Here is an 11,100-nt window from a genome sequence, read left to right on the forward strand (position 1 = left end):
AGCCTGAAGAACGTCTGCGTGGCAGGCTTCAACGACGTTCCCGGGGTTCTTTCTCTTGCTTCGAGAAAGAACCCTGGTTGCGGTTGGTCACGCGGAAATGTGTGTCAATACATTGCGCAGCGGGAGTCTGGTCCTCCTCTAAATTTTATCGACTGGACGATGAAATACTGTCTTGGGTAGGGAGACAGTTCTTACTTCAAAATTCTGACATGCTCTGAGTTTCTTGCAAACTGCGTTGCTTTCAGCTAGTAACGATAACTTTATTTTGAAGGCAAAACAGCTTCTCTCATTTGAACTAGATTTTGCACTCTTGACCGTCACTGGAGCAATGTATGAATGAAATGAATGAAACTTTATTTAATCTCAGGATTGATGAGGTTGGTTAGACCTCTAGCAATAATAAAATATGCTAATAAGCTGAGAAAAACATGTGGATCGACGTATCTACAACATGTTAATTATTGTGTTTAGAGTGATTTTACTTGACCCTTAAAACAGAGAATAACAACTAGCGCAAAATAGCTACAAGTAAACAAAAAAAGACTATGGAATTAGTGCATAACAGCACGTAATATTCCACAGTTGAACGGGGCAGTCTAAAATGAAGACTGCGGACTATTATTTTTAGGGTTAGATCTCTCTCTTCCACAGAGGCTCCCTCTGTGTATTCCTAGCCAATAAAAATATATGGCAATAATCGAAACAATGCAAACGGGCCTCTGCGGAGGAGAGAGGGGTTAGAAAACAATGGGACTATTGCTGTCACCTTCACATTCGCATGGTGAAAACAATAGTCTGCAGTCTGCGTTTTACACTGACCACAGTAGAACCTCCTCTGACGGCGACCTCTCTACAACGGAAACGGCCACTGAAGTGTGTTCCCAACTGACAAAATAAACTCTCGACAACAACCCTGTTTAGGACTCAAGACCCTGAAAACCATACGTATACCCTGTTCAGCGACACATACCCGTTTATCCCAAATAGGGGAAGGACGCTGTTTTTCCAATCAGAAAAAGATGACAGTGTATTTAGTTAGTGACTGTTCCTAAGCCTGCAAAGTCCATCCGGCCCAAACGAAATTTGATCGACAACAACCTTTCAAAATTAACTGTCCCCACAGATCACGCTTCACAGATCACCACATTGCGTCAAACAGGAAAGCGGCTGGGACCTGTATTTTGTTTTTTCTTACGGTATCCTTTATTTGGAAATTTTCATAAGAAAACGATGTGGTGATCATGGGATTATGCAGACCCCCGAAAGCGGCTGGTATGGACTACTACCTTAGACTGGAAAATGACCTGAACGATATTGTCACTTGGGTAAAGTCACAGAAACAATCGTTATTATAATTGAAGACTTGAACCTAAACAGGCTCAAACCCGATGAGAGAGAAGGTAAAATTCAGCGTGATCTGGAGGATATACACGAGCTGTCATGTTTAATCAACAAACCTACAAGAATAACAGACACAAGTCGAACGTTAATATATGTCATTTTGACTAATCAGACTAGTAAACCAGAAATGTTTAAAGAAAGCGATGTTTACGACCCGAGATTCGGTGATCATCGAATGGTTTATGCAGTCACGAGGGAAAATGCAATACATTATCCTAGCAAGGTTATATCATTCAGGAGTGTCAAGAACTTAAAAGAGGACGAACTGTTGAAGGACCTTAGCGTTGCTCCCTGGCACGTAAGGAATATTATTGACTCGGTTGACGATCGATACTTCTACTGGAGTAAGTTAGTCAATGATGTTCTAGATAATCATGCACTCCAGAAAAAATTGAGGGTCTGGTCGAGGGACGTGGAATACATGACTCCCGAATGGAAAACAGCAATTCGAATGAAAAGGAAGTACACAAAGAAGTTTGTTAAGGACCCATCACAGGAGAATCTCATAAATAAGAACAAGTGGAGAAACACAGCCACTAAGCTCAGGAGACGGGCAATTAAAGAGTACTGGAAAACTAAGACGGATTCATCCGGCAGCAATCCTAGAGATTTCTTTAAGGTGTTTAAGCCTTTTCTGGACTCTAAGGCACGGGGAACTGACAACAACGTTATTAACCCAGATTTTAATGATAGTATTATTCAAGATCAAACTAAAGTTGTAAACTGTCTCGTAGACTATTTCACCACGGTAGCCAATGATATTGGTGACCCACATATGTTATCACTAACGGAAGAAGAACTGAAAGATCATAAAAGAATACAAAACATACGCAAAGTAGCCACAACAAATGGCGCGCAGTTTAAATTTCGCAACTTTAACGTGAAAGAAGTTACTAGGGCTCTGGAAACCTTAAATCCAAATAAAAGTATCGGTCACGAAAAAATTCAACCTAGAGTGCTAAAGCTGGCATGTAACGTCCTCGTGCCGTCGCTAACAAACATCTTCAATGTATGCATACAGACCAGCAACTGGCTCGAGCAATGGAAAAGGGGTATATGGGTGCCTCTTCACAAGAAGGATAACCACAGTGATATTAAAAACTATAGACCTATTACAATTCTTGCCGCCGTCGACAAAGTTTTTGAACAGTTGCTTAGCAACCAAGTAACGCAATTCATGGAGCCTTATTTGAGTAATTGTCTAACAGCTTACCGAAAACAGAACAGTTGGCGAGACGACTTTGATCAAGCTTATGGAGGATTGGAAAGAAGCATTGGATAATAGTAATGTGGTAGGGATCTTATCAACAGATCCATCCAAAGCTTTTGACTCGCTTCATCCACCCCTATTATTGGCAAAACTAAAGGCATATGGTTTTGAAGATTGTGAAATTGGTCTTATGAAGTCATATTTCTCTGAGAGATAGAAGAGAGTTAGGATAGGGACCAATACCATAAGTGATTGGCGGAAAACGGAAGGGGATGCTCTCAAGGGTCTAACTTTGGTCCTTTAATGTGGAATATTTTTCAAAACGACCTTATGTATAACATACAAACTGATAAATGCAGTGTAATGATTTATGCAGATAATCATCAAGCTTATACTTTCGGGGAACGAATCGAAGACGTTGAGAGTATTTTGAACCATGAGGGGAAGGAAATTTCAAACTGGCATAAGGACAAGCTACTCATGTGTAATCATGAAAAATTTCAGTCGATGAGTCTCGGGTCGAAGCATAAAAATAAACAGATGAAAATTGATGTTATGGACAATGATATTGAGAGTCACTCTGAAATGAAATTACTGCGAGTGACCATTGACGAGCATTTGAATTTTAGTAGGCATATTGGAGAGGTATGTAAAAACGCATCTAGGAAGGCTGGAGTTTTGATGAGGCTTAGAAACCTGTTAACAACATCAGCCAAACTTAAGATTTTCATTTCTTTCATAATGCCTCAAATTACATACTGTCATACAATGTGGCATTTCTGTCGGGCGTCGGATAGCACTATAGGCAGAAAGATGGAGCGAGTACAAGAGCGAGCGTTAAGAGCCGTCTACTGTGATACGAGAAGTTCATACGATGAGCTGTTGAGAAAAGCTAAACTCACGACACTAGGCTGTCACTGATTGCAGGATATAGCCATAATTATGTATAAGGCAAAGTACAATATATGCCCTCCTTACATAAAGGACATTTTTAAGCTAGATAAACGTCGCTATGGGCTCAGAAATTCTGGTGACTTTTTTATTCCTCGATAAAACACAACTTACGGGAGACATGATACGTGGGCCCAGTAATATGGTCTAAACTAAGCAAGGATGTAAAAAACGCACAATCAATTTACAGCTTTAAAAAGAAAATTCCTAAGGTAGATCTTGAACAAGTAATCACAGAGGACTGTAAAAACTGCTTTCTATGTTGTACATAAATGACATTTTCTAGACAAAAAGGACACCTCTTAATCAATAAGTATTAGTTTATATGATGAATCCGAATACGTTTTATCGACATTTTCTTTAGGATGTATATTTTTGTAAATTTTATTCTTTGTAAATATTTTTTTATATTAATTAGTTAGAGCTGATAGTATTTTAATTTAGCGTCCCCTATTAGTAGGCCTTACATGGCCGCCTAGAAGACCTGACACTGAAATGAAGTTTATCATCATCATCATCATCATCATAATCCGGAGCGAGCAACTTCCATGCGCTCGTGTGACGGCGTTTTCATGGACCAGTTTATTTTTAGAACGGTTTTGGCGCGATTTTTTTTTTTTGGATATCTTATTCTTCGAATACGCTCATAGACATGGTGGAGATTCTATTTTCGCGGGAAAAAGTGCCCTAAAATGTGTCTAAAAATAAACTGGTCCGTAAAAACGCCACGGCATAGGCCTAGTATGGAAGTTGCTCGCTCCGGGTTATAGGTTCCTGTATGGCTACAATCTTGGACAAAAATTTTAAGAAAAATGCACCTTGTATGTCTAATTTAGAATACTTCCCTCTAAGGCCCGGTTCACTCAAGATACTTCCCCCACAAAAAACACAATATTGAAGTTTGGCCGGAACATTTTTGCTCCCGACTAAACAACATTGACCAGGGAGGGGTGGGGGGAGGGGCCACCATGGTGCCCAATTCGAGGGTGGGTCTGCGGTGAGTAAGAAAGTGCAAAATTGTCTACACTTTTCGTCCAAGATTGAAGATGCATAGTTTGCCAAGGAAATTCTTCTGTATATTACTTTTTTCACTTGAGTGAGCTGTTGTTAATTATGACTAATGTTTTTTTTTTAGGCTATGAATTTGCTTTACTCTTTGTAATTTTCATGACTTATGGCTAATCATGGCCAGTTGGTTTTAATAAATATTGTGTATTTTTTAGTTGTAGTAGAAAATGAAGAAGGTCCTAGACTTGTGAGTAATGTTCTTTAACAGTCGATAAGACATTTCCGATTTACCCCAAGTCTCTGTTTCAAAGCGAGGCTAAGGCTATAGTCACACTATACCGGCACGAAAAATGCTATCAGGTATAGTCTGAACACCTATCCGTTATGTGAATCTCAACTCTAAAGATTGGCGTGGCGCAGATTCGCTCCGTGACCAAAAACGCGCCGAAATATCCCATCTTTTCTGTGAACAGAGGCGATATCTAGTATGATTTTCGTGCTGGCGCAAAAGCAATCCGGTGAAGTATGAACATAGTCATTATCATAGCCTAAATCAGGAGTTTATTCTCATGCAAATAAAACTATTTTTTTTTGACAAGAAAGATTTTGCACTTTAAAAGGCTCGTGAAATTTTAAGATCACAATTATTCTGCTCCCTCTATTTTTATTATTGTCTAACATTAAAAGAACTTTTGTCCATCATACAGACGTGAATCTTGTTGTATATTATTAGAATATTGTTCATGAAATTGAATAGCAAGCTGATGTTTGTTTTCAAAAAAAATCAATCCTTTTTGGACGTCATGTTAAGGAATTATGAATTCATGTACACTGCACGTGCTGAAAGCATTAAATGAATTAGTGAAGGGTATGGCCGTGTGAGTTGAGGGTTGAGTCTATTATCAGGACTAATAATTATCTGTGAAATTGTTAATTCAGTTGTTCGGGGAAGTTTTACATTTCTCAGGACAAAGTCATAAAATTTCAGAAACGTCTTGCTTTGGCAACCATCCTTGAGCGACTGCAACCATTTTTTAGCCTGACAGTTGTATTATTTCTCCATTGTTCTTAACTTCTTATAAGCGACTACTTGATACATGATGTGGTCTCTGATCGAAGAACTTTTATTGACATTAATTTTTGGGACCGCTACACTTATACATATAGGTAACTTAGAAATTTCAGGCAATAAGTTATCTTCCACAAGGTAAATGTGTCTGGAACTCGTCTTGGAAGAGACGTCCTGTTTGTCTTTTCCAATAATCGAACACCTCCCGTAAGCAATCACTAAATCTTTGTATTTTGTGTGGTTGCTTATGGGAGGTTTGACTGTATTTGTATCTAACAACTGTATCACTTAATATTCAACAAGGTATATTTTATTTCAAAGTTTAATATAATTGCATTCAGCAATTTGGCTTTTACTTAAATTTCAATCCAGTTATTTTTAGTCAACAACTTAATTTACCAGTACTGTTAACTACAACCGAAATAAGTTATGATCTTCAACAGAAATGAGTCTGATTTCAATTGAACTTTATTTTGTTATTCAGCAAAATATTTGTTCAACCGAAGCCTATTATTACTTTATAAAAATTTTTTTAAAAAACAGTCATGTTTCAACTTCGGTGCCTTTTATGGTGGTACACCAAGGTTTTTTTGTGCGTTCACTTCTTGTTTTCACCATAATCATATGTTACCAAAAGATCGATTTTTCTATCTTAAAATGTTCACTTGAGCAAAAAAACTTTGGAATTGCACGTTTGTAAAGATTTTCCAAGTTTCAGCCATTGAGGAAATGGGTTTGTTCTGCACTAATTTTATTGGCTGATGGATTTCTTTTTGTTATACATCTTTTGCTGTACAGATAAACATTGCTTGCTTATTGAAAATAATTATCGCCTCAGAGCTGAGAGCTGAAGGTTTGGTGTATTTACCAACACTGGTTCTACAGCTAGTGGCCAATATTATTTTTTTTTGTTCCATACCATGTGCTATGCTGATAACAATGCCTGAAAACTGGTTAGTTATCCACTGATGAGAAAACTTAGGGAGTTAAATTTTAAAGATATGTCCTACAGTCAAGAGATCTAGAAAATTAAGTTCTGGGAAAGGAATGTGTGTGCGCTTGCCATATATACAATGCAGTAGTAAAAAACATAATACAAGGTTCATCATTATTTTTGTTAAAGTTAACTTTATTTTATATGTGATACATAAATACTGCTCCAAGAGATTATTGTATATGAGATGTAAGAGTAACAATTTTTGAATTGTTGAAGGGGGAGATAGTGCCCTATCTTTGGGAAGACTTTCTAGAGACACAAATGAAAAAGGACAAAGTGTGAATTGTGCTAATTCCATCTAATGTACAGCAAAATTTTTATTTCAAGCAATTCCAATTTGCTACATTATGCACTCATATAGTCCTATTATATGTTTTCTTTCACAAATCCTTCCTTGTCAAAAGTGAATTAACCGAGCGAAAATCCGACGCAACTAAACATACAGGGATTCGTTTCTAAATATTTATTCAAAGTTTTCTTGCTTGCAAAGGAAAATTGAAACACTTTTCTAAGAATTTTTATGGCATATTGATAATCCGTCAGTATAAGCTCCATTCTTGATAATTTGTGATAAAAGCATAGCTGAATAACTCCAAAAGCCTCAGGCTATGGCACCTGTGACCAATAATTTATTACTGGACCTCGAACTGCGTGCTACGCTTTGCTTTATGTCGTTTATCAGTTCATCTATAAGCAAAATTTAAACATAGGGGTTTTCTTTGTTTTCATATGGTATAACAATATAAAACCAAGTGAGAGAAGGAAATAGGTGTTCACAGTTTTTTGACAGCAGTCCATTAAAACCTGTAGGTTTAAGGTCCTACCTAACAAACTGGTGTAAAAAGATGCATTTTCTAAAAGAACCATTGTACAAAGCACAGTGATACATGATCGGTAGATTTCGATGCACTTTTTTCTTATTGGTCGATCTTATTGTTCGTTCTTATTTTGATTGTCAGAGGAGTAAAAAGTGAACTCCTTATATGTTTTGCGTCAGAGTTTGCTTGCCATTCTGTAATGTGCAGTGGCGAATCCGGGGAGGGGCCCCCCCTTATTTTTAGGTTAAACTGAAGGGGGAAAAAAATTTTGAGACCGGGCCTTTGCCCCCCCCCCCTGCCTTATGTGAAGGACTGGATCCGCCACTGATGTGACATTTCATCATTGTATGAGGGTTTTGATGGCAATTGGGGATATCAGATAAGACGAAATTGCATGAGGATTTTAGGGGTCAGAAAAAATTATAAATTTGACAACCATTGAAAGTGTGTGACTTTCTTAGAAACCTCTGGCTTATTTTGAGTTGAGGGCTGTAACAACAACAAACTAAGAGTTAGCCCAGCTGGCCGGACCAATGGGCAGTGCACAGTGAGGTTGACTGAGGGAGAGAGTACCAATTCTTTGCCTACAAACAGATAAAACTTCACTTGACTCCAATGATAATGAAGAAATGGCAGATCCCGTCAATACAGGACGTTAAAATGTAGTGGCTTGCGCATCCCACCAGACAGAATTTAGCTTACATAACTAAGTAGTCAGTTCAAAGAGGACAAAAGGCAAACTGCTGTTGCTCGAAATTTTAAGAGTGGTAACTGTTCATCAGTAGCATGCCTAAAATATGTGCAACTTCACAACTGGTTTCGGCTCCATTAAATCCTATGCCAATTGTAGAACATTTTAGGAGGAGCCACCCACAATGTGAGCACAGTTACTGACGAGGTGTATGAGTACGAAAACAACCTGAAGAAAATGTAAATGTAGGCAAAGCTTAAGATAATTTAGAGCACCAGAATTTAAAACACCATGTAAGCACTGTTTTTAAAACCGGTTAAATAGATGTTTTTGCCAGTAGCCAGTCCCTCAGTTCTAAGACATTTTATTTTTACTTTTCTAACGTAGTGGTTTCCGCCTTAGTGCAAGACAGAAAAACTACTCTAGCAACTCCACAGGCAAAGTTTCTGAAGAATCAATTTAGTTACAACAGATGGTTTTTTTTTCAGTTTGAATACAGAATTTTAATTTTATTTTATTCTTAACATTGGACAACATTTCTTTTTCTCGGTGAGTACATGCTACTTGTGCCGAGTAAGTTACGATGCAAACAAACAACTTACATATGTAAGTGGTTACAAAAACAAAGGTGGAAATTTTTCAGCCCTTCGCCTACTGGTCAATTATAAAGCTCTACTAAAGCCTACATTTTACTACCAGGTTTCGATAATGGAAACAAACTCCTCTATGTCTACCCTCCCAAAAGGATATTTTAGGATTATCAAATGAACACACCGCTATATTCAAAACTGTCCCGAAATGCATTTACACTCAAATGACATTCAAAGGGCTTGTTACAAGAAAATTTCCGAAGAAAATCAGCCTCAGCCTCAACCTCAACCTCAAAGCATATGTCTGAAAACAGCTCAATCGCGACAGCTTAAACAGAGACCTTTTTGCCCCCATTTTACACGCATATTGATAGATTCAGAACAATCCCGTCATCAAAGTGATCTTTACGACTTTAAGCAAGTGCGTTCTGTTTCAAAGTGAATTTATATTGGTAGTTTCGCTTCAATAAAGCAGTAGGCAAGACTTCCCCAGCAACTTGAAAAGGGAAAATTAATCAGCAAATGGCCCCCAAGGTTTCATAAAATTGTCGGAAAAAAGTCTCAGAAAGATCGTTTTACTGTATTCAGCAGTTACTGCATCTCATAAACATTGTGCTTTTTTGTGAACTTTACATTTGCCTGCGTGCAGACGTCTCCTATTTCCTTTGTTGCACGCGCAAAAGGGACGTCTGCTTAACGCCGTCGCTTATCGTGTTCCAGCGTCCCGCTGGGTTCCCAAGATCTTGGGAACATGCTGTGATAGGCTGACAAACAGTCCGCATTGTTTGACTTAACGCTAATTGGTTGTTATCGAATCTGGTCTGATAATGTATGCGGTGATTTATGTAATCGGGGTTTTCCAGCCAAAACAAATCAAAACATGTGCCATTGTGTCCATACCGTTCGAAATCTTGTGCGAGGCCGCGGAAAATTCAACGTGCACGAGGAAATTAGTTCTTTACAATTTACTGTGCATGACACATCACATCATATTTGTAAACAGTGTCTGAGAAAACTACAAAAGCGGCGTGGACTTCGCACCAGGCAGGCATTTCGGAGAAAGCCAGCCAAAGAAACGAAAATCTTTATTTAGCCGTAACAAACAGAGGTCAAAGAAAATTTAAACACTTTACAACTGCATCTGAAATGAAATCCTATCAGGAACACCCACAGAAGCGTAAACCACAGGAAATGATTACTCAGTATGCATGTAACAAACCTGCTTCATGACCTCTAAATGTAAGACTTAGTGCGGTAAAAACGAGATTTACTCAGTCAAAGTTTAGAATGCTACATGCACTGTGTAGTGCTAGTAACCTTCGCGCGAGAGAGAAAAGATGAAAAACCTCTGTTCAAGCGGACTCTCAAGGTCACGTTTCGCATTATCACGAGCTTATGATGTTGTGTTTGGCCTGTCAACTCCTATTCCTAACCGGATGATTAGTTCACAATTTATGCAAAATAGAATGCCCTGCCAGCGGGACGCTGGAACACGATTAGCGACGGCGTTACGCAGACGTCCCTTTTCCGAGTGCAACAAAGGATATAGGAGACGTCTGCACGCAGGCAAACTTTACATAGAGTCAAGAAAGAATGAGTTTGCTTATTCCCTTTGAGTGATAAAATGACGATATCGAGAATGTCAACTTAGTTTGCGTCATCGCTTGAGAAATTAATTATCAGAATGTTTACATGCAAAACGCAAAACCATCACATTTATTTCATGCATGGAAATCTTACTTAAAACATCACCAACTGAAAGATTCCGCAATTTTTAAAGAAATCGCAGTTTTTGCTGGGCACCTTTCTATCTCCTTTACCACTTGAATTTAGTAATTTTAGCAAAAACTGCGATTTCTCCAATTTTTCGCAATTTTTGGAGAACTGACTGGCTCAGAAATTACAGAAATCGCAGTTTTTGCTGGGCACCCTTCTACCTCCTTTACCATTTGAATTTAGTAATTTTAGCAAAATTGGAATTTTAATCCAATTTTTTTGCCTGAATTGAAACTACTGCGTGCAAACTTAGACATATCTCCTTGGACCTTGGTACAGAACGGTCAACCTGTGTGTGATGTATCTAAGGCACTCACAGAAACAGAGCAGAAGTACAGCATTATTGAGGGTGAAGCACCAGGTCTAGTATGAGGACTTGGGAGATTCCACTCAGTGGAATCCGATAACACTCTACTCCCGACTCCCTGGTAAACAGTGCACTATCCAAATAGACCAGCAGGCCGGTTCTAAGTTGCCCCCAAGCCTTGGTTGCATAAGTGCGAAGTTCTCATGGAAATCAAACTCCTTTTTACCAAAACGGGTCTTGCATCTTTCAAATGTTTCTCGAACTCGGAGTAGCCTTAACTAA

The sequence above is a fragment of the Porites lutea genome, chromosome 11, assembly GCF_958299795.1.
Source record: "Porites lutea chromosome 11, jaPorLute2.1, whole genome shotgun sequence".
Lineage (NCBI taxonomy): Eukaryota > Metazoa > Cnidaria > Anthozoa > Scleractinia > Poritidae > Porites > Porites lutea.